This window comes from Meriones unguiculatus, chromosome 18, assembly GCF_030254825.1.
Source record: "Meriones unguiculatus strain TT.TT164.6M chromosome 18, Bangor_MerUng_6.1, whole genome shotgun sequence".
NCBI classification, from domain to species: domain Eukaryota; kingdom Metazoa; phylum Chordata; class Mammalia; order Rodentia; family Muridae; genus Meriones; species Meriones unguiculatus.
In genome coordinates, this window is record NC_083365.1 from 59016594 (window position 1) to 59042199 (window position 25606).

The following is a 25606-nucleotide window of genomic DNA, read 5'->3' on the forward strand; positions in this document are numbered from 1 at the left end:
ATCAGTTACATTTTATTAACTCTGTATCCCAGCCGTGTCCCGATCCCTCATTCCCTCCCAGTCCCTCCCTCCCTCCCTTCCTCATCTCCACCGTGCCCCTTTCCAAGTCCACTGATGGGGGGGACCTCCTCCCCATTCATCTGATCCTGTTTTATCAGGTATCTTCAGGACTGGCTGCAAAGCCCTCCTCTGTGGCCTAACAGGACTGCTCCTCCCTTCGGGGGTGGGGAGACCAAAGAGCCAGTCACTGAGTTCCTGTTAGAAATAGTCCCTGTTCCCCTCACTTTGGGAAACCAATTGGTTACTGAGCTACCACAGGCTACATCTGAGTGGAGGTTCTAGGTTATATCCATACATGGTCCTTGGTTGAATGTCAGTCTCAGAAAAGACCCTGTGCCCAGATATATTTGGTCCTTGTGGAGCTCCTATCCTTTCCCCATCAGACTAACTCCCCTTCTTTCTTATGATTCCCTGTACTCTGCCAAAGGTTTGGTCATGAGTCTTTGCTTTGAAAACACTGCTAGTTAGAGTCTTTCAGATGCGCTCAGTAGACTCCTGTCATACGTTCAATGCACATCCCATCTGTCTTTCTAAATGAGGATTGATCATCTTACCCCATGTCTGCGACAAAAAGGCTGAGAAAGAAATTAGGGAAACAACACCCTTCACAATAGCCACTAATAACATAAAGTACCTTGGTGTGACCCTAACCAAGCAAGTGAAAGACCTGTTTGAGAAAAACTTCAAGTCTCTGAAGAAAGAAATCGAAGAAGATATCAGAAGATGGAAAGATCTCCCGTGCTCATGGATTGGTAGGATTAACATTGTGAAAATGGCCATACTGCCAAAAGCAATCTACAGATTCAATGCAATTCCCATCAAAATACCTACTCAATTCTTTACAGACCTTGAAAAAAAGATTCTCAGCTTCATATGGAGAAACAAAAAACCCAGAATCTCCAAAACGATCCTGTACAACAACAGATCATCTGGAGGTATCTTCATTCCTGATCTCAAGCTGTACTACAGGGCAACAGTAATAAAAACTGCATGGTACTGGCATAGAAACAGAAAGGAGGATCAATGGAACCGCATAGAAGACCCAGAAATAAATCCACACACCTATGAATACTCGATATTCGACAAAGAAGCCAATACCATTCAATGGAAAAAAGACAGCATCTTCAACAAATGGTGCTGGACCAACTGGATGTCTACATGCAGAAAAATGAAAATAGATCCATATTTATCACCCTGCACAAAACTAAAGTCAAAGTGGATCAAGGACCTCAACATAAAACCAGATACCCTAAATCAATTGGAAAAAAAGTGGGGAACAGCCTAGAACTCATTGGCACAGGAGACAACTTCCTGAACAGAACACCAACAGCACAGGCTCTAAGAGCAACAATCAATAAATGGGACCTCATGAAACTGAAAAGTTTCTGTAAAGCAAAGGATACCATCATCAAAACAAAACGACTGCCTACAGATTGGGAAAGAATCTTCACTAACCCTTTATTTGAGTTTCAACCAGAACTGACTAATGCATTGGTTTTGTCCATTTTCTCCAACTGGGTATTGTACCTATAATATCAACCAGAACTTTTATTTTTATAGTCCAAAGTAACTTTCATATGTGAACTCATTAAGTATCATTCTTGTGTCTTCACTCTTTCATGAAATGACAGAATGAAGAATAACTGCTGTGATGGGGCTGAGTCTAGTTCACACAGAATATCCTGAGTTAGGAACAGTAATAGCATCAACAACAACAGTGAAATTTCAGCTGGGTGAAGCAAACCACAGAACTTGTTTGTAAGATCACCTATAGAGGCAGGGTTAAGATTCATTTATTGTGAATCTCACACCCAAGATTATAGTTAACCCATTTTTCTTAGTTAATCCTACCACAAAATGTAAATTCAGATGAAAAATTGAAAGTCATGGAAATAATGTAATCTGCTCAGTCAAAGAGATTAAAAATCCAGATGAAGTCAAGGGCACAGTTAAGAGTGGGTCATTTCCAATTATAATGGCCACTGGGAGGTCAACTGTCATCCTAATGTCATGGAAATAATTGCAGAGAAGTTATGAAAGCTTGACTTTTGTGCCTCTGTCTTATATCTTTGAGCTACTTTTGTATCCATAAATCCTTTTTATTCTTCCCTTATTTCTAAGACCAATGCTGTAATTCTATCCTGTTGTGTGTGTGTGTGTGTGTGTGTGTGTATGTGTATGTGTGTGTGTGTGTGTGTATGTTTATGTTGGATGCCCATGTTTGTGCCTAGGTACACAACACATAGGCTTGTTGGTAAAGAGGCCAAGAAAGACTATCTGTGTCTTGCTCTATCACTCTTTGTCTTATTTTCTTGAGACAAAGTTTCTCACTGAATATTGAGGTTAGCCAGCAGCCACTAATCCCTAGCTACCCCACATTTGTGCCTCTTCCCATTCTGGGGTTCTAGGTGCACAAAGATTTTTGCAGGAGTGTCAAGGATTCACACACAGGTCCTCATGCTAATAGAGCAAGCATTTTTGCCCACTTGGCAATTCCCTTAGTTCGTGTTCTACTTCTTTGATTGAAATGAGTTCAGAAGAGAAGCTTACATCAATAAAACTTAATGTGTATATGATAAGAGGTGAAGACATTCCTTGGTAATTATGTAAATCTCTGTATTAGAATATCAGTGAAAGAAAATTTCAAAGAAAAAAAATTGCTAGTTTTATTTAAGCAACTTTATTTGACTTATGTTGAATGGAGACTTGGTATATATGCTCATTAAAAATGCCCTCAGAAATAACATTATAATCTCTAATGGTTTTGTTAAATGATACCACAATTATATTGAATATTTTAGATCTCAAATGTGTAAATGTAGGTCATATTAAGAATTTTTAATATAATAAACTCTCCTACTCATACTATTTCAGAAATCACTGGCCACTTATAACCTGGTGCTGATCCACAAATAAGTAAAATGTCTTAGAATTCATTTTATCATTACAAAGAAGAACAATTATTTTCCTGCCAAAGGTCAGACTCGATTAATCAAAAACATAAACACACTGCATCGTGCTACGACATAGGTTAGAAATATTATTTTCTTTTATCTGGCTTGTACACATAATTAACATTGTGGACATGGAAAAGATTTAGAACTTTATAGAATCTTTCAGTTATTTGGCATGGATGAATACATTCCTGTAGCTTAACATTCCTGAATATCACCCTTGTGAATTTGAATTTTCATTATAGAATTTAAGCTAAACCATTTTTTAACTACCTTTAAATTTGTAGTACATTTGGGTTATTACTCTATTCTAAAATAACATTTTAATAGAGAAATCTATTTATTTATTCAATAAATGCACCACATCTCAGCAACTCTATGACTATCTTCTAACTAAATATTAGGAAAATATATTAAAATAAGACAAAGGTGTATTCTTTCCAATTATCCTTTTTAGTGTTTGGAAGTTAGTAAGCAGATAATCACCAGTTCAATAACTTTTCCACTGGGGAATGAATGATGAAAAGAAAATATGGAGCATAAAGTAGGAACAAGGGATGCTCTTTGCTTTTTAGAAGCAGTGATAAGTCATTAGGATAGCACATTTGAGTAAAAAACATAGCGTGATCAAAGAGGTAGAGCCCAAAGTGTGCTTGAGTCACCTGAGAGGTAGTAAGGAAAGCAATATGCTAGATCTGCCTACAATAGGAGTGGACCAAGCTATGAAGATATAAGGCTGAGGCAGGGATGCACTACAGCCCAGCATAAGTGGCCTTAGCTTCTTGTGACCCTGTTTAGGCTCTGGAGAAGAGTCCACTGGTAGAAGCAACAAACGTCCAGGGCTGATAACTGCGACTTAAAAGCTTCTCATACCTTTTCATACAGGAATCATCTCCTTATGATGCCCCTTTCCCAAGAAAACTTGAACCTGTGGGTAGTACCCAACTATACACAAACATATAAATAATATACCTGCATAAATATTTAAATATGAATATATACTACATAAATATATAAGTATACATATGTAAGTATAAATATACACTTCTATAAATAATCACACACTATATATCGTATACACTTATATAAGGAAATAGTGTGTATTTATAATATAGTGTATACCTATAGGTATACACACACACACACACACACACACACACACATGTTATAGTAGCTAAGAACTTACTGCTGTTTCAGAGGACCTGAATTTGGTTTCTAGGTTGCTCTCTTGTAACTTCGGCTTCGGTGAATCCAACGTCCTCTTCTGGCCTCCTCAGGTACCACATGCATGTATACATGCCCAACATATCACACAACTAAAAAAAATAAAACTAAGAAATAAAATAGAATAATCAGAACAACATACCAAAAATTAATTTGTGCATGCAGCCTTTTTTCTTGAAAGATCCAAAAGAAAAAAAATTCCATTTTTAGGCCTTTTATGGTCTTAGGGTAGTGAATGTTATAAAATAAAACCAGGTGAAAGACAATAGGACAAAATCATTCATTAATTTCTTTCTCCCTTTCTCCTCTTCATCTTCCCATCTCTTTTTCTCTCTCTCTCTCTTTCTCTCTCTCTCTCTATATATATATATGTGTATATGTATATATATGTATATATAAATATGTAAGTACATATGTAATCATATTTATTTATGTATAATTTAGTTGTGCTTTTGTATGTGTTTGTGCATATGCTTATGTTGTAAGAGAGCTTTAAGATGGGAGGAGATGAGGGCGGAGCTACACCTGGGATATAAGTGAATAAATTGTAATAAATAGAAAAAAAATTAAAAAACACATAAAAAAGAGGGCTTTAAGGTATTTGCTGCTGGGTTTAGGAAGAGAGTTAGTGAAGAAAGTAAGAGACAAGAGAGCTTTCAGGAATGTAAATTTGGTTTGGAGTCATGAGAAAACAGAAAGATAGTTTTCCTACTTAAATAATAGATATCATTAAAAGAGCTAGAACCATAGGATGCAAAAGAAGTTTGCTTGTACACATATCAAATTGGAGATTACTTTCATAAATTTGTGGTAACATGATAAATTCCTGACATGCTGGAAAAATTTCCAGCTGGGTCTCTTAAAGCAAAATATCCACATATTCAGTCATTCCACTCTGTGATGTGTGTAAAATTCTCACCCAATGACATGTACAACACACATTTAATAGCTGTGATATTTATAAAATTGCAAACCTATAGGCAGACTGAATAATGATATGAAATAAATTATATATTTGTGTTATAGAAAAGTGTACAGCCATGTAACAGTTGAAAGACTCCTGACTATACTCACTTATGATGCTAAGGCAAAATATATACAAGAATGTGCTCAAGAATATGTCTAGTCATTTGTAAGCTATGGGTGATAAAAATACTGGTGTCTTCATGCTTACTCTCAAAGGAATCAAAGGCAGGGTCTTAGTGCTAATAAACAGTGCATCACATTTTGAGAAATTCATTGAACTGGGCTGAGGAAATTGCTCGGTTGGTAAGAAAGATTGTTCCTCAAACATAAGTACCTGAGCTTGAATCCCCAAAACTTACACAAAAGCTGGATGAGGCCTGGCACATGCCCGGAAGCCAGTCTGTAATAGGAGCCAGTATGATGAACTTGGAGCCCTTACTCCAATTTCAGTGAGTTAACCTATCTCCAGGGAATTGCACATAAAAAGGAAGAACAGGACACCTTATAGCATCCTCTGGTCTCCACATGAGTATGAACAAGAACACACATGAATGCACACACATGAAAATTCATCAGCTTCTCTGTCTTATTTACTATAATCTTTAATATTTGTTTCAAGGCAATAAAGTGTTAGAAAACCAGGCTGTTTGAGGGAACATTCCACCATGTCCCTACTACTCTGCAGAGTGCAGTAGAAAATGGAGAATTTCCTTTCTCATCAGAGGCCTTCTTTTTCTCTACCAGAATTTATGTAAGGAGTGTCTCTAAGCACAACCTCCAACCCTGAGATTAAGTAGCCCATGACCAAAATGCAGGTTCAACTTCCTTTCTCCTAATAAGAACCTGCTAGGTTCTGAAATTTCTGGAGTGAAAAGCATTCCCAATACCTTAAACCCCAACTACTAGCCTTGACTCACCCTCCTCCCAAGAGCTGTTTTATGAAGTTTAGCTGTCTTGCTGAAGCTGTTTCCAGAAATCATTCATTCTGAATCCTCCCTCCCTAATTAACCTCCTCTGCTCCCTCTGTCCTTATGGACCAACATTCTTGGGGGAAGGGAAGGTCACAATGATCATTTAATAAAATTTTGGAATCCCCAATAAACCTCAACATGGACATGGGATCAGGTAGTTAGATGTATATCTACACTATTAGGAAGGTTGGTGCTAGATATGAAATTGGGAATTATCATTGCAGACTATATGTATCTCCAAGAAGACAGATTGATAATGGAGAAAAAGAATAAAGATGAGCATTGTGCACAACAATTTAAAATCTAGAAGAGAACCTTGGAGCTCACAAAAAAGCCAGGTCTCCTTACAAAATGCAATAACATCAGAGAGACTTTGTCTTCAACAGGATGAAAGGCAAGGACTCACAGCTGAGATTGACCTGTATATCATATGCTCCTTTGCCTGCACCATAATAAAAGTGTGAAGAGACTTACATAAAAAACCAAGCCATGGAAAGCCTCTTTGGCTTCAAATGTACTTCCAGAACATCTTTTGAATTATTCTTAAATAGTGAATGCTTCTTTGAAAGAAGAACACAAACTAGTAAAGAAAAAACTGAGTCAGTCGGCATGGTGTACCAAGCTTGTAACCCCATCACTAGGGAGGCAGAGGTAGGGGCATCTCTGTGAGCTTAAGGCTAGCCTGTTCTACAAAGCAAGTCTAGGACAGCCAAGCCTACACAAAGAAACCCTGTCTCGAAAAACAACCAAAAAAGAAACAAACAAATCAAACCTCCAAAACAAACAAAATAAAACAAAAAACAAAATCAACCAACCAAACCAAAAAGAAAAAAAAAATAGAGTGGTGAGACAGGCTAGTAGTGAAGACTTACTAGGCTTATCAGAAGACCCTTGAACAAAGAAGCTAGTGCAGGAAGGAGGGCCTTCCTGAGACTGGGTCAGGGAGCTTCAGAAACCAAAAATAAGCTAAAAATTTACAGGCATTGTTTGTAATACTGGGAGGCATGTATGGATAGAAGGTCTTTCCTTATAACTTCCTAGAGGAAGACAGAAAAAAGAATCTGGGAGGACTGAAGCTTCCTCATCCACTAAGAATGGATGCAAATAGAACAGGAGTTTTGTGCCCCAAGGCAGGCCTGCTCACTGATGTGGATCAATTAGTCATAGTTGGAGAACAGGTGTTATAGATACCCGTAACCTCTTTTTGGTAAACATGAATAAAGATATTGAAGGATAACATCTTACTTGGAGAATAATTTGATTCGAGGATTTGTTCATCAGTAAAGAGCTTGAAAAATAAACAGGCTTTTAGCTCTTCCAGAAGGTGGTTTTCTTAAAAACCACTGTATTGGTACTCGACAACTACTTTTATCTAAAAGAATAATAATAGGTATTATTATCAAATGAACTATTGTAGTTATTAGATATCAAGGAAATAGCAATTTCTTGGGATATTTTCACATATCTTATAAGACAACAGATGCTTTCAGGATCTTAGGAATCTGGGAAGAGTGTCATATGTGCTTATGTGAATGTGATTGTGTATTTTCAAAACACCAGTCTTAATAGTTTGTTTCCTTGGCTGGCATGTTGAAAGAGCTAATGAGTTCTTCATTGTTTACAAACTGTACACTTAGGCAAAATCTTAGGCAACAACTGTAAGGAGCTGCTTTACTCTAGGGCTGGGACATTTTGGGGGCAAATTATCACAGATACATCTGTTCCCACATAAAGCAAATGGCTTCTGCTATACAAATAAACAGATGCAGTGAGCATTAGAAATCGTTTTGGTGAGTTAAGTTGAGCAGGCTGCCTTCATTTGATATGAATGAATATCCCTGTATCAGCACACCTCCATATCTGCATCCATAAAAGGGTGAAAACAGTGACAAGAAAGACCTTCTGCCTACATTGGAAATGGGCTATTTTCTCCAACAGAGTTCACCCAGACTCCACCCCTTCCTTTCTTGCTACAATGCTTTCAAAGTAGAAAACTTGACACAGTGACACAGTCAACTGTAGGCAACTTCTATTTTATTTCATTTTTCTGCAAAAAAGAAAAAAAAAAGAAAAGGAAGCAAGAAGAAATAAAGAAAAGAAAATTGAACAAGTGGGCAAGACCAACTTTTTCAGAATTTTAGAAACAGAAGTTCACTGCTATCAAACACTGACCCCCAAAAGGAAAATTTGAAGTAATAGAAAAGGTTTGAGGCATTTTTTTCTCCCTCTGCCACTGTCATGCTCTTCCTTTAATAATTAATATAGTGACTAAAGTGAAATAAAATAAAAGTCACGGGACTTCAAAAAGATCACAACCATCTAGAAACAGAAAACAGTTTCCCCTGAACTCATATACAAGGCACTGTCCAGTTATCTGGAAGAAAACATGCCCTGATCTTAAACCACAAAATTAATGTGCACTACCTCTTGTTCAGTATGGAACAATAAATGAACACTTAAAGGAAAACTGGAACACTGACAAATATAGGAAGTGCAGATAGTGTATGCTTATACAAGCACACACACACTCAAAAAAATTAGAAAAAATAGTGACAAATGAATGAAAACCAAATGATTACACACTAGAAGACAACGGTCAGGGAAAGAGGTTTGCAGAGGAAAATTCATAACAAAGATTATCTCTTCTTAGAAATGAAATGTCACGTATTTTAAACTGTAAATATCTATAAACAAGAGCTGAAAAAGGGAAATAAATGAAACAGAGAAGAAGAGATTAGAGAGTTAATAAAGTCAGAAGTTGCTTCATTAACATGATTAACAAAGTTGCTAAGTTGTTAGCTAGATCTGTGAAGAGGAAGAAAATACAAAAACATGAAATCAGAAGTAAAACAGAGGTATGTGTTCATGTAGAAATCAAAAGCCGGGGCTGTACCTTACTTGGTGGTGACTACCTAAGGGTAGACTGCAGGAACCAAGTTAAGCTACCAAGCACCCACTGAACATCCCTCGGGGAACACTACTTTAGAAACACACATCCAAAAATGATTTTACAATTCAGAAAAATGCTAATGAATGTGTAATAAATAAGTAAATTACATTATAAATTATGAAATTAAACACTTAGACTAGATAACCCCTCAAAGGACTATGTCATCACGTGTGAATTTTATCACATTTTTTAAAAAAATTAGCACTCTTCTTTCTCAAAAATTTCAGTAATAAAAGAGAAAACAGAGAAAACAATGTTTCCGATTGACTTTTTAAGTCCTTCTTTTGACTTTAATGTAAAAGCAACATAAAAGAAAATTTATTAATGATAATTATGGATACAAAATGATAACAAATAGTCATGAAGTAAACAAAGAAGGAAATAAAAGTAACTGCACCAAGAATCCCGAGGAATGTCTGACAGAAATGAAGGGATGTTTCCATACTAAAAATCAACTAATATTATATTTTAACAAGGAAAGTAAATTATATTAATAGATGGCAAAGTTGCAATAGGCAAAAGCCAAATCCTTTTTATAATAAAAATATGAAGTTATAACATTCTAAGTTTATCATTCTAGACCTAGAGTATCTCTGAAAAGACTATACTTAATATCATTTTCAATAGCAAAATACATAGATACCTTCAAGTTTAGGGGAAAGAGAAGTATACTGATATTCACAACTGGCATTCAATCAGAATGGCTGACCACAACAACTAAGCATGAAAAGAGCTATAAGTACTTCTAAGTTAGAAAGGACAGAATGAACATATCATTGAAAGCTCATGCATTCACGTGGAATTGCAAGCATCCGCAATATGTAGCACACTCCTGTGAAAGCAGAACATATCAGAATGTTCATAACCTACAAAGGAACTAGAACATGATCACTATGTCCTACTGCTGCAAGACTAAAAAGATGCACAGTGAGCAGAACTGAGGGTCCTGAAATAAAACAGCAATAACAGAATTCAGTGAGAATACGAAGTTCTTTTCAGCAAATCAGTACCATTCAGGCTAGCCAAACTCAGGAAAATGTTCATACCCCTCCAGAGATAATAAATTTAAAATAAATAATACTTATGAAAAAGAATAGAGGTCTCACAGATGCTACATTTTGATACACCTTTAAAACCTGATCCTTTATAGAAATGCAGGAAAATACAATCGAACAATCAGAGGTCTTTAAAGAGGAAACAAATAAACCATTTAAAGAAACACAGAAATACACAATCAAACAGATGAAAGAAATGAATAAAAAGGGTCAAGACCTTAAATTGTGAATAAAGAATACACCAACCCACAAGCCAAGAAAAGCATGGAGATAGAAAACTTAGGGAAGAAAGCAGGATCCACAAAAGTAAACATCACCAATAGAATACAGGAGATGGAGGAGAGAATGTCAAGCATAGAAGATATAATTTTAAAAATCAATATATTTGTCAAAGAAAATATTACATTGAAAATATTCCTTGACACAAAATATTCAAGAAATCAAGAACATCATGAAAATACAAAACCTAAAAGTATTAGGAATAGAAGAAAGAGAAGATTCCCAACTCCAAGGACCAGAAAATATTTTCAAGAATAAAAGGAAGAATTTTTCCCAACATAAAGAAAAAGATGTCTTTAAACATACAAAAGGCTTACAGAATACTAAATATTTTAGAACAGATAAAAAAAAAATTTCTCCCTCCACATAATAACGAAATCACTAAATCTACAGAAAAAGAAAAAAATATATATATTAAAAGCTGCAAGGGAAAAAGGCCAAATAACATTTAAAAGCAGACCTATCATAATCACACCTGACTCTCAAAAGAGAGTCTAACAACCTAGGCTGCCTTGGAAGGGCCTAGGCAGATGTCTTGCAGACCATAAGAGATTATAAGTGTCAGCCCAGACTACTAAACCTCGCAGAGCTTTCAATTACCATAGATGGAGAAAACAAGACATTTTGAGACAAAGCCGAATTTAAATAAAATCTATGCACAAACCCAGTCCCACAGAAGATGCTAGAAGGGAAACTCCAACCCAAAGAGGTTAGCTAAACTCAAGAAAACACAGGAAACAAATATTTCACAAAAGCAAAACAAAAGGGGGCGACGATCAGGATGTAAAGTGAATAAATAAATTAATTAATGAAGAAAAAAATATTTGATCCTAACTCGGAAAGCTAAACACACACAAAATATCATAAACACACATTGAGATTATCACTGAGAACAAATGAATTTGGGGATGCAAAACACAGGCCAGTGTTGCAGGAACAGAAGAAGGGAAACAATGTGGTTTAATGGACTCACTGTCTTAATTTGAAGTGGTCAGAATGTTTTGACATTAGGTGGAGGTATTATGGCATAGCACTGTGACTATTCTAATCATCACCAAAGAGTTTATTGATACTTTAAAATCACTGTTTGTCATTTTATATTATTTTTTTTAAAAAGTACTAGCATTATACTATGTGTATCTCGCTAATGCAATTAGTTTAAGATGTACATTAATAATGGGAATATGGCTCAATTGGTAATGTCTCTGCCAGGTGGGCTCCAATACTTGTGTTTAGTGCCTGGAATGCATATGAAATGCTGTAAATGGTGGTGTTGCCTACTAATACCAGTTACAGGAGACACAGATAGCGTCAGGGCTTGGTGGCCTGGTGGCCTAGGTCAAAGAGTGAACCTGTCTCATGGTGGAACTGATGAGATGAAACACAGGGTTGAGGAGATGATTTAGCTGGTAAAGGCACTTGCCTTAAACTGGTAAAAAGTTGTGTTCTGACCTTAATACACATGCTGAGTTGCCCCCTCTGAAAAAAATAGTAAATTGAAAGTATTTTTACTTTATTTAATAATAACAATAAAAAGTAGTTTCTGAGGAAAAACACACAAAGCTGATCTCTAGCCTCCAACTGCACATACTCAGGCACACCTGCATACCTTTGAACACAAATTACATTCGTTTTACACAAGACATCATGTTTTTAAATTTAGCTGTATTATTAAACCTGGGACGTTATAGTACACATGGGTAATCCCAGCTATCTAGAGGCTGACGTAGAAGGATTGAGGTCTATGCCCCTCTAGAATAGATTAGGAGAACATAGGGAAAGAAACAAGGAAGTTTAAGGCATGGCAGGGCAATGCAGGAAAGATTAGGGTAGAGAAAAGAGAAACAGTAAGTTAGGAGGATAGAGCTGAGCAAGGGAAGTGGAAAGGAAAAGTAAGCAGGAGAAAAGATGGACAAGACTATAGTGGAAGGGAGTGATGGAGAATAGTGAAAAGGGAATGAAAGATGAGAGGATAGACAAGAAAGAAAGTGAGAGGTGAGGAAGTTGTGATTTGATTTAAGTGGGTTTTTTATATAAATAAAGGTGAAATGCAGATAATTGAGATGTGAAACCAAGTTAAATTTCTTTATTGATAAATGTGACCTGGCATTTATTATGTACCCCCATGTAAAGGAAGGGCTCTCGAGTCTTCTATTTGTTCGGTTTCTTTGGCTGATAGTCATTGAGTGCCTGGTAAACGTCATTTCTATTTTGTCCTTGAGACTGCAAGAGTAAATCTCACAGAAACCCTGGTTGTCCTGGAGATTATGTTCCAAACAGATGGAATACAGGTCATCCACCAAGTAAGTCCCATAAAACCTATTAGAATTGGGGCATCAATCCTAAAAAGAACCTTAGACTGGGGTGAGAAGATGTTCTGTTGGTAAAGTGATGATTGTGCAAAAAGAAATAAATTCCACCCAGAACTCATCTTATAATTCTATGTTGGGAATGGAGAGACAGATAGATTCCTGAGACTCAATATCCACACAACCAAGCCCAATCAGTAAGCTGCAGGCTGGTGAGAGCCTCTCTACCAGAAAACACAATGTGGGTAACAACTAAGTCACCTATTGATCTTTGGACTTTATGAAACCATAATATAATAGATAGAAAATAAATGATAGATAGATAGATAGATAGATAGATAGATAGATAGATAGATAGATAGATAGATAGATAGAAAGCCCTGAAGCTGCAAAACTCATTAATAAGTGACACAGAGAAAAACGACAAGAGAGTAATAGAAATTTCTGATGATTTGGCCATGGAGTATCTTGAAAAATAAGTCTCACATTTGAATCAAAGCAGATGAGGTAAGAGTGAGGTGGTGGTGGGATGCATTATCTAGAAAGCAGTTTAGAAAGGGGAAAAGTACTTGATGAAAGATACAAAAACAATCCAGAAGTGCTTCCTGGAGCAGCAAAATAAAATAGAAGATGTGGAAAATACAGTCAAGATTCAACTGTAAGCCAGGATCCCTTCAGCACTTCAGCACTGGATAAAGCCATCCCTATAGGAAACATCAGAAGATATGTGAGATATCTTGAGCCTTCAAGATGGCTTAGAAGCAAGTAAAGGTGCTTCTCAACAGTTCTAACAACTTTAATTTCAACTCCAGTGTGAGGAGAAAACCAACTCACATAGTGCCAATGATTTCCCCATGTGCCCTGGGACCTGCTCACTGGCCCAGTTCTAACATACATGCAAACACACACACACACACACACACACACACACACACAGAGAGAGAGACAGAGAGAGAGAGAGAGAAAGAGAGAGAGAAAGAAAGAGAAAGAGAGACAGGAAGAGAGAGAGAAAGAGAGAGAAATAAAAATAATCAGGGAGAAAAAAGAAAAGAAAAAAAGAAGAGTAAAGGAAAAGAAAGAAATCAACCTTCACTATACATAAAATTTTGTTTGAGAAAAAGATGTCTAATCTTACCATGGGCACTCCAAAGAAATTTATAGTAGAATGTGTAATTACCTCTAACACACTGGATAAAGCTACAGAATACAAATAAGACTCAGGTATTAAATTATATTAAAGGCTTTCCTATCTAATGCATGGCCTGGAGCAAGTAGCTACTGTGTGTCTCAGTTTTATTATCTGTTAAATGAAATGGATGCTTCATGCTCGCTCTCATTTCTAAACAGAGGCTTTCAGTTTATGGTTAACACTTGCCCTTCATCTATGGTTATGTGTATCAGAAATCAAAAGACCAAAGTGTAAAGAACTATTCAAACATTGGAGACCAGATACATGCATACACATACACACATCATTTACATATTTCAACAAAAATCTGTTTGCTTTGTAGACATCTGATGATCACAAAGTGACTGAATAAAAAGAGATTATGTCTATAGATGGATGATTAAGTGGTACATTAACCTGATCAGTAAATGAAGTGTACATTTCTTTTCCATCCCCTCCATTTGTATACAATGTAATTTAGAAGTGGAAAAGGAGGGATTTTTTTTCCTCTTCAATGAAGAATTTTTCCATTTCATGATAGGTGAATTTTTTGTATGCATACATCTTTGATGTTTTAAAGCAGTTTAGTGAGTAAAGTCAAATGGGTTTTTGACATTTTCTATTTTTATGTTTATAATTGACAGATATAATTTTATGGCTGATGTAGCATTAAAATATTGGAAGACTGAAAAGGATGCTTCAGAATTCAAATGGTAGTTTCATACGGCTTCTGATCACCATGAGAACTAGCATTGGTCCATGAGTTCCTTTTGCAGGAGTGACTTTGGGGAGCAGCTGTCCCATGCCTAAATTTTAATCTCAAGTCTTGTCTCCTTAAGTTAAACAATAAAGCTGAATTATTTTCTATGTTTTTCCATATCTCCCATGACCAGCCATGATTTGTTTTATAATGACATCTGACACTAAGATGTAAAGGGAGACATTATAGTTAAAAGAAAGTAAACAATAAAACACAAAAGATGATGGAGAAAAGACAGAATGGAAGTTCAGAGATAAAATCAGCCAAGAAAGAAAGGTTGAAGGAAATATGAAAAAATAATAGTAGGGATCATTTTTTTGCTATTTCAAAAATGCCAGAAATGTGGTCTCATTCCATGCCACCAAAACAAATGAACAACAAAAAATAATTTGAGCAAAAAAATCTAACCATTTTCTATCAAAACTTCTAATCACACTTTAAGCTTCCAGGCTTTTTTTCTCAGGTCAAGAGGGTGATGAAGAAGCCTACTGTCTTGGAAATTCTAACTCCTAGTTTCTTTCACATGGAGACTTATGGGCCAAACAAAGACTGCTCTGACAACACCCTACCTGTACCCTCCTGCCTCCTCAAAAGTAACAGTCTAGACAGAAAGCTATCAAAGAGAACGCTTAAATTTGTGATAAGGATGCTGAAGTGTAGCTTTCAATAATTGATGGATTCTAGTGGGGAAGGACTCAGTTTTCTTAAAGGACTGGCCTCTGAAAATTTGATCATACTCCAGCGAGAATATGGGAGCATATGGGAAACACAAATTGGACCTCTCCTCCTCCTTCCTTTCTCCTCTTCCTCATCCTTTTCCTCCTCTTCCTTCTCCTCTTCTTTCTACTTCTCCTCTTCTTCTTTTCCTCCTCTCATCCTCTTTCATTTTTGGGTGTGGGGGAGAGTAGGCCACAAGCATGTGAAACTGAGAGGACTGGAAAATGAGTGTAATCATGATACATGATGTGAAATTCTCAAATAATGAAAAAATATTATGTTGTGAAACATAACATAGAATCACATGACTTTCTCTACCAGGTCTCAACTCATAATTTCTTCTTGTGTCTGTCTACACATGAACCTTTCATTAATTAACCATTATTTTAATTTCCAAAACTGAAGTCCATTTTATTTCATCTTACCATCAAATAGAATTTTCTAAGAGCAAACAAAGAAACTTAATTTTTTATCTTTTTTTTCCAAAATATCATTTTTTTAATATTGATTATTTGGAAATTTTATGCAATGAACTCTGATCACACTTCACAAACCTTCCAGGTCTACCCTCCTGCCCTTGTGTGCTCCCCTCAAAAATATTTTAAAAAATACACGAGTACAATTTGTGTTGTCTGCATATTCATTGGAGCATGGTCAAACTCACAGTGGCCATCCCCTTACAGATAACTGAATCCTTTCTAACTCCCCTACCAGAAGCCATCAGATGTATAGAGATGCAATTCAGCATCTTTGTAACAATTACTAAGGACTCTCTTCAATGGTTTCTTGTACAGGTGGTTTCTTTTGGGTGGAACAGTTGAATTTTTCACAAGCCTTCACAGTCTCTTCCTCTCAACCATGAGTCTGGAATAGATACCACTGTAACAGAATATTTTTTCCCTATAACAATGAGCAAGAAGATGAATCATGGACTTCCTCTTTGTTTTTCATATCCCATATGATTTCCTGTGGCTGCACAGATCACAGACATCCACAAGTTCTTTGGCAGCATTACAGACTGTGGACCTTATTATGGCCTTCTGTGGCAGCACTGACCACAGAAATCAACACAACCTGGGGGAATCATAAACATCAACATGGCCTCTGGTGGCAGCAGAGACCACAGACACGTGGTCACTTATAGCAGCCCTGAGTTTCAACATGGTGTTCACTGGCAGCACAGAAGAGTTTTAGCTCATGTCTTATGAGACTATTACATAAAATTATTATTTGGGATTTGTGGTATTTTGAATACACACATTTCAAACACACATTTATGTATTTGAATGCTTGTCGACAGGGAGTAGTACTATCAGGAGTTGTGGCTTTGCTGGAGGAAGTGTGTCACTGTGGGGTAGGCTTTGAGGTCTTATATGCTGAAGCGATGTCCATTGTGGCACACAGTTGCCTTCTTCTGCCTACTGGTCAAGAGGTAGAACTCTCAGTTCCTTCTCCAGAATCACATCTGCCTGAATGCTACCATGTTCCCTGCCATGACAACAATAAACTAAATATCTGAAACCATTTCCCAGCCCCAATTAAACACTTTTCTTTATAAGAATTGTCATGATCATGCTGTCTCTTCACAGTAATAAAACCCTAACCAAGACAGAATTCTTGATAAATAATGTATTTTTCAGTTCTCACCACTCCAGTTCAATTAATGCATTTGATGTGATTTTCTTTTTAACTAAGCATTATGCAGTGTGCTTATTAACAGTTGTGTGTGTGTGTGTCTGTGTGTGTGTGTGTGTGTGTGTGAGAGAGAGAGAGAGAGAGAAAGAGAGAGATAGGGACACACAGAGAGACATTTGTGACTGTGATGTATATGCCTGCACTTGTGTGTTAATGTGCATTCTGATGAGCAAATGTGGAGATCAAAGGAAGAGTTGGGAGTCCTATCACTTTCTATCTTATTCCGTAGAGGCTGGTTCTATCACAGAACCTAGACATAGACTGACAAACAGCAGAGCCTCTTGTCCCTTATCTCCAAAAGGCAGATATTATAGAGATGTACAGGTGTGTGGAAGGTCATTGCCAGATATTTCTAATTAGGTATTTGGGTTCTGGAAATCAGTGCCTGTACTTAAGCAGGTCTGCTAAGCCACCTCTAGACCTTTAAATAACACTTTTATGATGTCTCAACTAATATAGGCTAATTCTTAGACCATTTCTTTTCTCTATAGATTTCAATTTACTAACAAAGCTGCAAATAAATTTATAGAAAAGATTTGCATAAAAAGAGACAAACAAAATCTAAAAGTTTTGATGACTTTTACACTCATGGTTGTTTAATTATGCATCTTTCCTTGAGTGTCACATAAGTGCCTTGATTGCAGTCTATTCTAAACTTAATGTTTTTTCCTCCAAAACACAAATGCTTTTCATTCCTCATAAATAAAAATGAGCTTCCATTCTCTGCAGAAAAAGATCATATGATCCTAAGAACCAGAGAATATAAGTCCAGATGCCAATGACCTAAATTCCATTCTGGAAGAAATGAAATCCCAATTTGCTATTTTGTTGTTGACTTTGACATAACAATTTTTGTTTTTCAGATCTGCCATGATCCTAGGTACATGGAAATCTTCCTTTAACCTCATAGCAAATATTGTTTTTTTTGAAAAGCACAGGAGTCTGGGGATACAGTTCAATATGTAAGGTGCTGACAAAGAAGCAGGAACACCTAAATAATATCTCCCAAATTCAGGTAAATAAATGTTAGGAGTAATGATAACGAAAATCCCAGTACTGGGGAGGTTTAGACAGGCCAATATCTGTGGCATGGTAGCCATGCAGAGTAGCTCAGTTGCTGAATTTCAGACCATACAGAGGACTTACATTACTATAGTAGTTACTTTTCTAATGTTGTGATAAAATACCCCAACCAATATAAATTATTTTAAAAAGTTTATTTTTTTTTTAAATAATCATTTATTTATTTATTTATTTATTTATTTATTTATTTATTTATTTAAAGGGCTCACAGTTTCATAGAATTAGAGTCTGTGATGGCAGAACAACTGCATAATGGCAGAAATGGATGAGGTCTCACCTCAAAATGGCAAGCACATGGCAGAAAACATCCTGGTAGTGGCATAAATCTTTTGAAATCTTTGCTATATGAAGTATTCACCAGTTCCAGGGAGATGTGGTTGAGTTTGGGAGACATTTTCCTGTTTTTATGGTATGCCTTTCTGTTTCTCCTTAAAAACCCTCTAAAGCATTATTAATTCATTTCATATTTATTTATTTGTTTTGGTTTTTTTTCTTTTTTCTTTTTCTTTTTTATATTAACTACAGTTTATTTACTTTGTGTCCCAGCCCCTTCCCTCCCAATCTCACCCTCCCTCCCTCATCTCCTCCCTGCCCCTCTCTAAGTCCACTGATAGGGGAAATCCTCCTCCCTTTCCATCTGACCCTGGTTTATCAGGTCTCATCAGAACTACCAAGGATTGCTAATCTAATACTGATAAAATGTAAATATATTGAGCAGTAAAAATTCTCATCTATGTCTCTCACCCTGAGTAATTAATATATTATCTGTTTTTTTTTCCTTCAGTATCACAATTCAATGTAAATCATTGAAATTAGCACATAAACCTCTTTTGTTTTATGTCTCACTTCTCAAGGGTCATACCTCTCTATCCACCCCTACCCTACTACCATGACCTATACAATCCAGTTAGACCAAGCAACTGTAACAACCACAGGGGATAGAGACAATGTTTCTATACTCAGTAGGTTTACACTTGCAAGGTGAAACCTCCTCCATTTTCCTCTGGACCCAGTGTCTCTTTGATGACATCTCTCCAGAAAACCTACCTCCAGGTCCCTTCACAGGAAACCCATGACAGAAGCATCCAACTCAGTCTAGATATTCAGAAAATTTTGACTTCCTTAGTTCTACGTTGAATGTGATATATGCTGATAACTTTTCTGAGTGTTAACAGGGGAATGGAGATGAAAACATCATGTTTATATTCCATCTACTGTTTTATTTGTTGGGCCATGTATCTATTAGGATTAAACATCCAGTGAAGAATAATAGAAAAAAAATCAGTAGTACAAATGGAAAGATTATACCAAAAGTCTTAACACATAAATTTATATTCAATATAGAAAGTTTTAGCTGTGCTAATAAACTTAGATATATTTTAGGATTTATTTTCTTATATTTATTTGATTTATTTTATATATATGAATATACCACGTGCCTCCCTAATACTCACTGAAGTAAGAAGCAAGTGGCACAGTCCCTGGAACAAGAGTTATAGATGTTTGTTACCTACCATTGGGGTGCTGGGAACCAAACCTGAGTCAGCAAGTGTTCTTCACCACTAGGCCATCTTTCCACACCCAAGATTTTACATTTAGACTCAACATGGAGCGGGTTGAGACTGCTTGGAATGTGATACAGTGAATGAAATTATTCATTTATTTATTTATTTTTATTCTAGTTTCTTTCTCTTTTTCTTTTCTGCTGTGGCAGACAGCATGATGGAATTCAGAAGAAATAATCTACTTAGCTTATTTTTCTAGGTCAGAAACCTTCATTGAGGGAAGTCAGAGTAGATACTCTAAGAAGAACTTGTAGCACAAACCATGGGAGAATCCTGCTCATTGACTCACTTGCTGGTCCATGCGTATCTAGCTTTTTCACACAAGATCACATTCATGGCTATAGGCAAATCTGAATTTGGAAACCTCTTGAGATCGAGTTCTCAGGTGATCCTCAACTGTGTTCTGTTGACAATGGGAACTAATCAAGAGACTTATTTACTTGGTTATGCATGTGTTGCTTGGATGAATATGCTCATAGATGTGTGAGTGCACTTGCCAGTGTTTGTACATATAGAGGCCAGAGGTCGCCATTGGGTGTCTTCTTCTATTACTCCCCACCTTATTTTGAAGAGAGAGAGAGAGAGAGAGAGAGAGAGAGAGAGAGAGAGAGAGAGAATGTCACTTCACTCAGCCTGAAACCTACAGTTTTAGTTTGAATGGCCAGCCAGTTTCACAGATTCTACCTATCTGATCTTCAGAGCTACTGTTACATGCACAAACTACCACGCATGGGTTTTATCTGGTTGTATGAGATTTTAATTTAGGTCCTCATTCTTGTACAAGCACTTTATTCTAATATATATATATATATATATATATATATATATATATATATATATAGTGTGTGTGTGTGTGTATGTGAATTAAAGAACTCTTTGGAAAACTAGGGAGAGTCCCCAATAAAGTGATAATACTACAGAAAGATACAGCATTATGTGTGTAACCAGTTAATGTATTACTTTTGCATCAAAGGGCATTTGCAAATAGGTAAAGAAATTTTAATAGGGAACATATTCACTATTATATGGGCGGGATCAATAAAGAAAACAGGTGTCCTTATGAAAGGAATGGAATAATGTCAAAGTACAAATGTCTAGTGGAAAAACGGAAATAGGGGTGACAAATGATTTTGTCATGAATCTCTAAATCTGATATTCTCTTAACTAATATAGGGGTGAATTTCACCATACTCTAATATGGACAATTCCCATGTATAGCTTGGTTTTGGAGCTGCATGACTAATTTTGAACTTCTGGTATCTAGATATATTGCAGAACAGTAGATCTTATGAAGTGTGTGTGTGTGTGTGTGTGTGTGTGTGTGTACATTTAATACAATTACATGCTGTTATTCTAACACATAAACATGGTGGTACTTGTTTCAGCATACCACACAGGAAATTATCAATCATGCATTGGCTTCTTATTGGAAAGAATATTAATGCTTTATTTCTCTCCACCAATGCTACCATCATTACAGATCAAAAGATACCTTTCTAATTTTTTTTTGTCTTTCCTTGTTTTGTTGATATCAGCTTGCCTTCTTATCTCTGTGTTTCTATCTGTGTGTCAGTGGGAAAACACGATAATTTGAGAGAGACAGGACAGAAGATAGGAGAAAGGAGAGACAGAGTAGGTTAAATAGAGCAAGACTGTCTGACTTTCTTTACATTGAGAGAAAATTGGGCATTATCCAGGAATAAAAGGGTCTTTGACTATGAATTGAGGAATTGAAAAATGGAATTATTGTGAGGTATCTGGCAGAATAAATGTTCTTCTTCATAATTAGAGCAGAACACATAAAAAGCAAGAACAATCTAAGGAAACTGAGTGGTGTGCTCTCTCTAACACTACCGATTAGAATGCTTCCAATTAAAAAAAAAACAATAAAAAATTAAATATGCTGCTTACTGAACCCCTAAGTCATTGTGATAGATAATTTTGAGCCCACCAAGAAGAGTAACTGTGGAAGCATTAGTTAGAATGATGATGAGATATGACAATATCAAGAAGCCTCTTATCCTTTCCTTTTTTTTTTTTTTTTTTTTGGTTTGTATGGATGTGGATATAGTATTTCTCTCTCTCTCTCTCTCTCTCTCTCTCTCTCTCTCTCTCTCTCTCTCTCTCTCTCTGTGTGTGTGTGTGTGTGTGTGTGTGTGTGTGTGTGTGTGCCTGCAACATGCATTTCTGTTTGCAGAGGCTAGGAGTTGACTTTGGTGTCTGTATTCTTCCACCACTTTCAACTTCTTTTACTAAGTCTGCATCTCTCTCTTGGACCCAAACATTTCTTATTCAGCTAGTCTAACTTTCCAACTTGCCAGAAGGATCCTTTCTTTCTCTTTTTCAATCACTCATCTTGTGGATGGGATATTGTATCTATCCCTGCTTTCATACTGTTGCTGGGTATCCAAACTCCAGCTTCATATTTGTAAAACTGCTTTGTTCACTTTATCCACTGGGCTATCTTCCCAGAGCCAGGTTTAACTTCTTGATGACTTCAAAAATTCATTTATATTGGTTCAGAGCATAACCGGAGTGAATGTAACTTGAAAACATGCAATTGGAATCAATATTGGATATTTTCCAAATGCCTATATGCAAAGCAGGTTTTTATGCAAACCAGGTTACTTCTGATTGGGTTTCTGCTAAAACAAATTAAACCAACAGTAATGGCATTTTGAACACCTAATTTGAATTTTGCGGCTTACTAAGTTAAAGTGTTGATTAACTTGTCTAAACCTGCTTCGCCGTAGTACCGTAAAAACCCACACATTTGCTGTGCAATTTAACATTTTGTTTGTGGTTACTTAATTTGTTATCAGCATCTTGATTAGAAGAAAATCCCATCACATAAGTATTGGCCTACATTATGAAAGCATAGTTAGGTATGAAGTATGTCTCTGTGTCAGAAATTCGTGAGATAGTTCTGTATTACGTACTTGATGCAAATGAAGAAGTAGATGTCTGGCTTTAAAAAATATGAAAGTAATGTGGTCATTTCTGCCTTCACAGAGTCACTATCATGTCTTCTTGATATCCTACTAAGAATACTGATAGATATGAAAAAGACACTATAAACTGTTCTCTGTCCATGCCTACCAAATTAACTAGGTAAATTGGTCTTTTAACATTTCATCAAGTTGTGAATGGACAGAAGTTTATGTAAGTTTAAGTTCTTATCATTGTATATAGGGAGTATTTGCCATAGCTGATATTTCACTGTGCATCAACAGCTATGTCTGCATTAAAAGAGTTTGTGAATCTGTGGAAAAATACAAAGTAAGGGATGACATAATGTGGTAACAGCGATGAACAAGTCATGTGAAAAGAATTTTCTATAACACTGCCTTACAATGACCTATATTTAGCACTCTGAGTATTTCCCCAATACTGAATCCAAGGAGACACAGCATAGTATACTTGAACACTAGTCTTAATTGTAGCATTGTTCCCAAAAGAAGAGATATGCCATCACCTTGGATGCCCAACCACAGATGAACAGATGAGAAAAAATATGGTTGACATACATAGTGGAAATATCTTCGGTCATGAAGAAGAAGAAAATTATGTTGTTTGCAGAAAATGGATGCATATAGACCAAAAACAAAAAACAAAACAAACAAACAAACAAAAAACATCAGGTGAACTAAGTCAGTCTCAGGAAGAGAAATGTTGATATTTCCTTCATATGTGGGCTTTACATTATGTAGTCACTGAAAACTGTGCGTGTACACACAAAATGAAAGTAGAATTGAAACTGTATAGGGGTACAGCAGGAATAGCCTTTTGAGGGAAGGTGAAAAAGAGGGTGTAGGGAAGGTTGGAAAGGGTGTGCTCAGAACACAGTATGCACATTTGAGAAAACCTTTTTCGTTAAGAGTGAGAAATATTTATATTCTTCCAACAAAATTAAATAAAATGCACATCGGTTGGATGGCAGGAGCTAAGTCCAGCAGCCAGCTTCAGTTTTTGCCTATTCTCATCCAACTACAGTTGCTAGCTGACAAATGCCTGATGGAGGCACAGTCCTTCAGGCCATTCGTTAGGACTTCTGGGAGTTCCACCAGGCATGCCTCCCCAGCCACGGGGTCCTGCTCCCTTACGATGCCCTGACTCATCTGATGATTGTTATATAATGACAAAGCATACAACCATTTATCCAACAAAAGAAGAGTTACAAGAAATTCAGAAATGTGTTTCTAACACTGAACGTGCTTTAAAACTTGTTTCAGACAGATTGTCTGAACATGAGAAGAGCAAGAACAAAGAGGAACAGATAACAAAGAGGACGGTAATGACAGAGCTCAGAAAGGGGTGTTGTGAGTGGGAGTATTGGCAAGAGGACTACTTCTCCCAGGAGACAGAAATGCCAAACGTGTTTTGCAGCACTTAGAAAAACCTTCAAAGACATTATTAAGCCATATTGCAGAAAGCCTACCCAAATAGCTTGCTGTTATAAGGTCCTGAGAAGTACGACATAAAAAGTGCTGTGTCTGAAGCAGCGATAATTTTGAACTCCTGTGTGGAGGACAAAATGCAAGTCACTATCACCCTGACATCTCCAATCATTCGAGAAGAGAACATGAGGGAATGAGATGTAGCTTCGTGTATGGTCAAAGATTCACCGCGTGTCTTGGATAGGCGAAAATGCCTTGATGCTGTTGTGGCTTCTCTACTCCAAGCTAAGCGGTTTCAGGCTAGACCTAATTGTTCACAGTCCTGGGCGATTTGCATACGTATTTTCTGCGACCTTTGTCAACGAGTTCCACCGTGGTCTGATTTTCCCAGCTGGGCTATGGAATTACTGGTAGAGAAATCAATTAGTAGTGTGTCTAGTCTTCAAATTCCTGGAGATGCCTGAGGAAAGAATGAGTGTATTTCTTCAGGGATTATTCTCAAAGGCAGCCCTGGACTTCTGGATCCTTGTGAAAGGATCCCTTTGATACTTTGGGTACAATGACTAGCCAATAGCGTAAAGACATTACTTACGTCCAGTGCAGAGTTTACATTGCCTCTCAAATTCCATCTGACACACAAAGTTCTAGGAATGGATCAATTATCACAAGTGAATCAGCATTTAAACAGCCAAAACAACAGGAAACGGAGAAGGGATAGTGATGGAGTGGATGGATTTGAAGCAGAGGGCAAAAAAGAATAAAGGGATTATGATAACTTTTAAAAAGTTTTTGTTAATCTTCAGTGTTAAAATAGATGCGTTTATTGGCTGTTTTTCATTCATTATAATGCCTACTTTAAAGGCCTATCAAGAACATAAAGAGTTTCATGGAAGAACCAAGTTTTTCTATGATATTAAAAACTTAATGTACAGTGTTAGGTATTTTATGCATGGGAAGACACCAGAATTATAGTGGTTTCATTATTTTTCATTATTTTTCTATTATTAGTTACATTTTATTAACTTTGTATCCCAGCTGTATCCCGTTCCCTCATTCCCTCCCAAGCCCTCCCTCCCTCCCTCATCTCCTCCCTGCCCCTTTCCAAGTCCACTGATAGGGGATGACCTCTGCCCGTTTCATCTGACCCTGTTTTATCAGGTATCTTCAGGACTGGCTGCAAAGTCCTCTTCTGTGGCCTAGCAGGACTACTCCTCCCTTGGGGGCTAGGGAGGTCAAAGAGCCTGCAATTGAGTTCCTGTCAGAAATAGTACCTGTTCCCCTTACTATAGGAAACCAGTTGGTTACTGAGTTACCACAGGCTTCATCCGAGCAGAGGTTCTAGGTTATGTCCATATGTGGTCCTTGGTGAAGTGTCAGTCTCAGAAAAGACCCCTGTGCCCAGATATATTTGGTCCTTGTGGAGCCCCTATCCTTTCCATGTCATACTAACTCT

General features: G+C 36.7%; 1 pseudogene; it reads left to right on the forward strand.

The window, feature by feature from the left end:
- Positions 1–24935, forward strand: part of LOC110541839 (zinc finger RNA-binding protein-like) — a 40575-nt pseudogene extending 15640 nt beyond the window's left edge.
- The last annotated feature ends 671 nt before the right edge of the window (positions 24936–25606 follow it).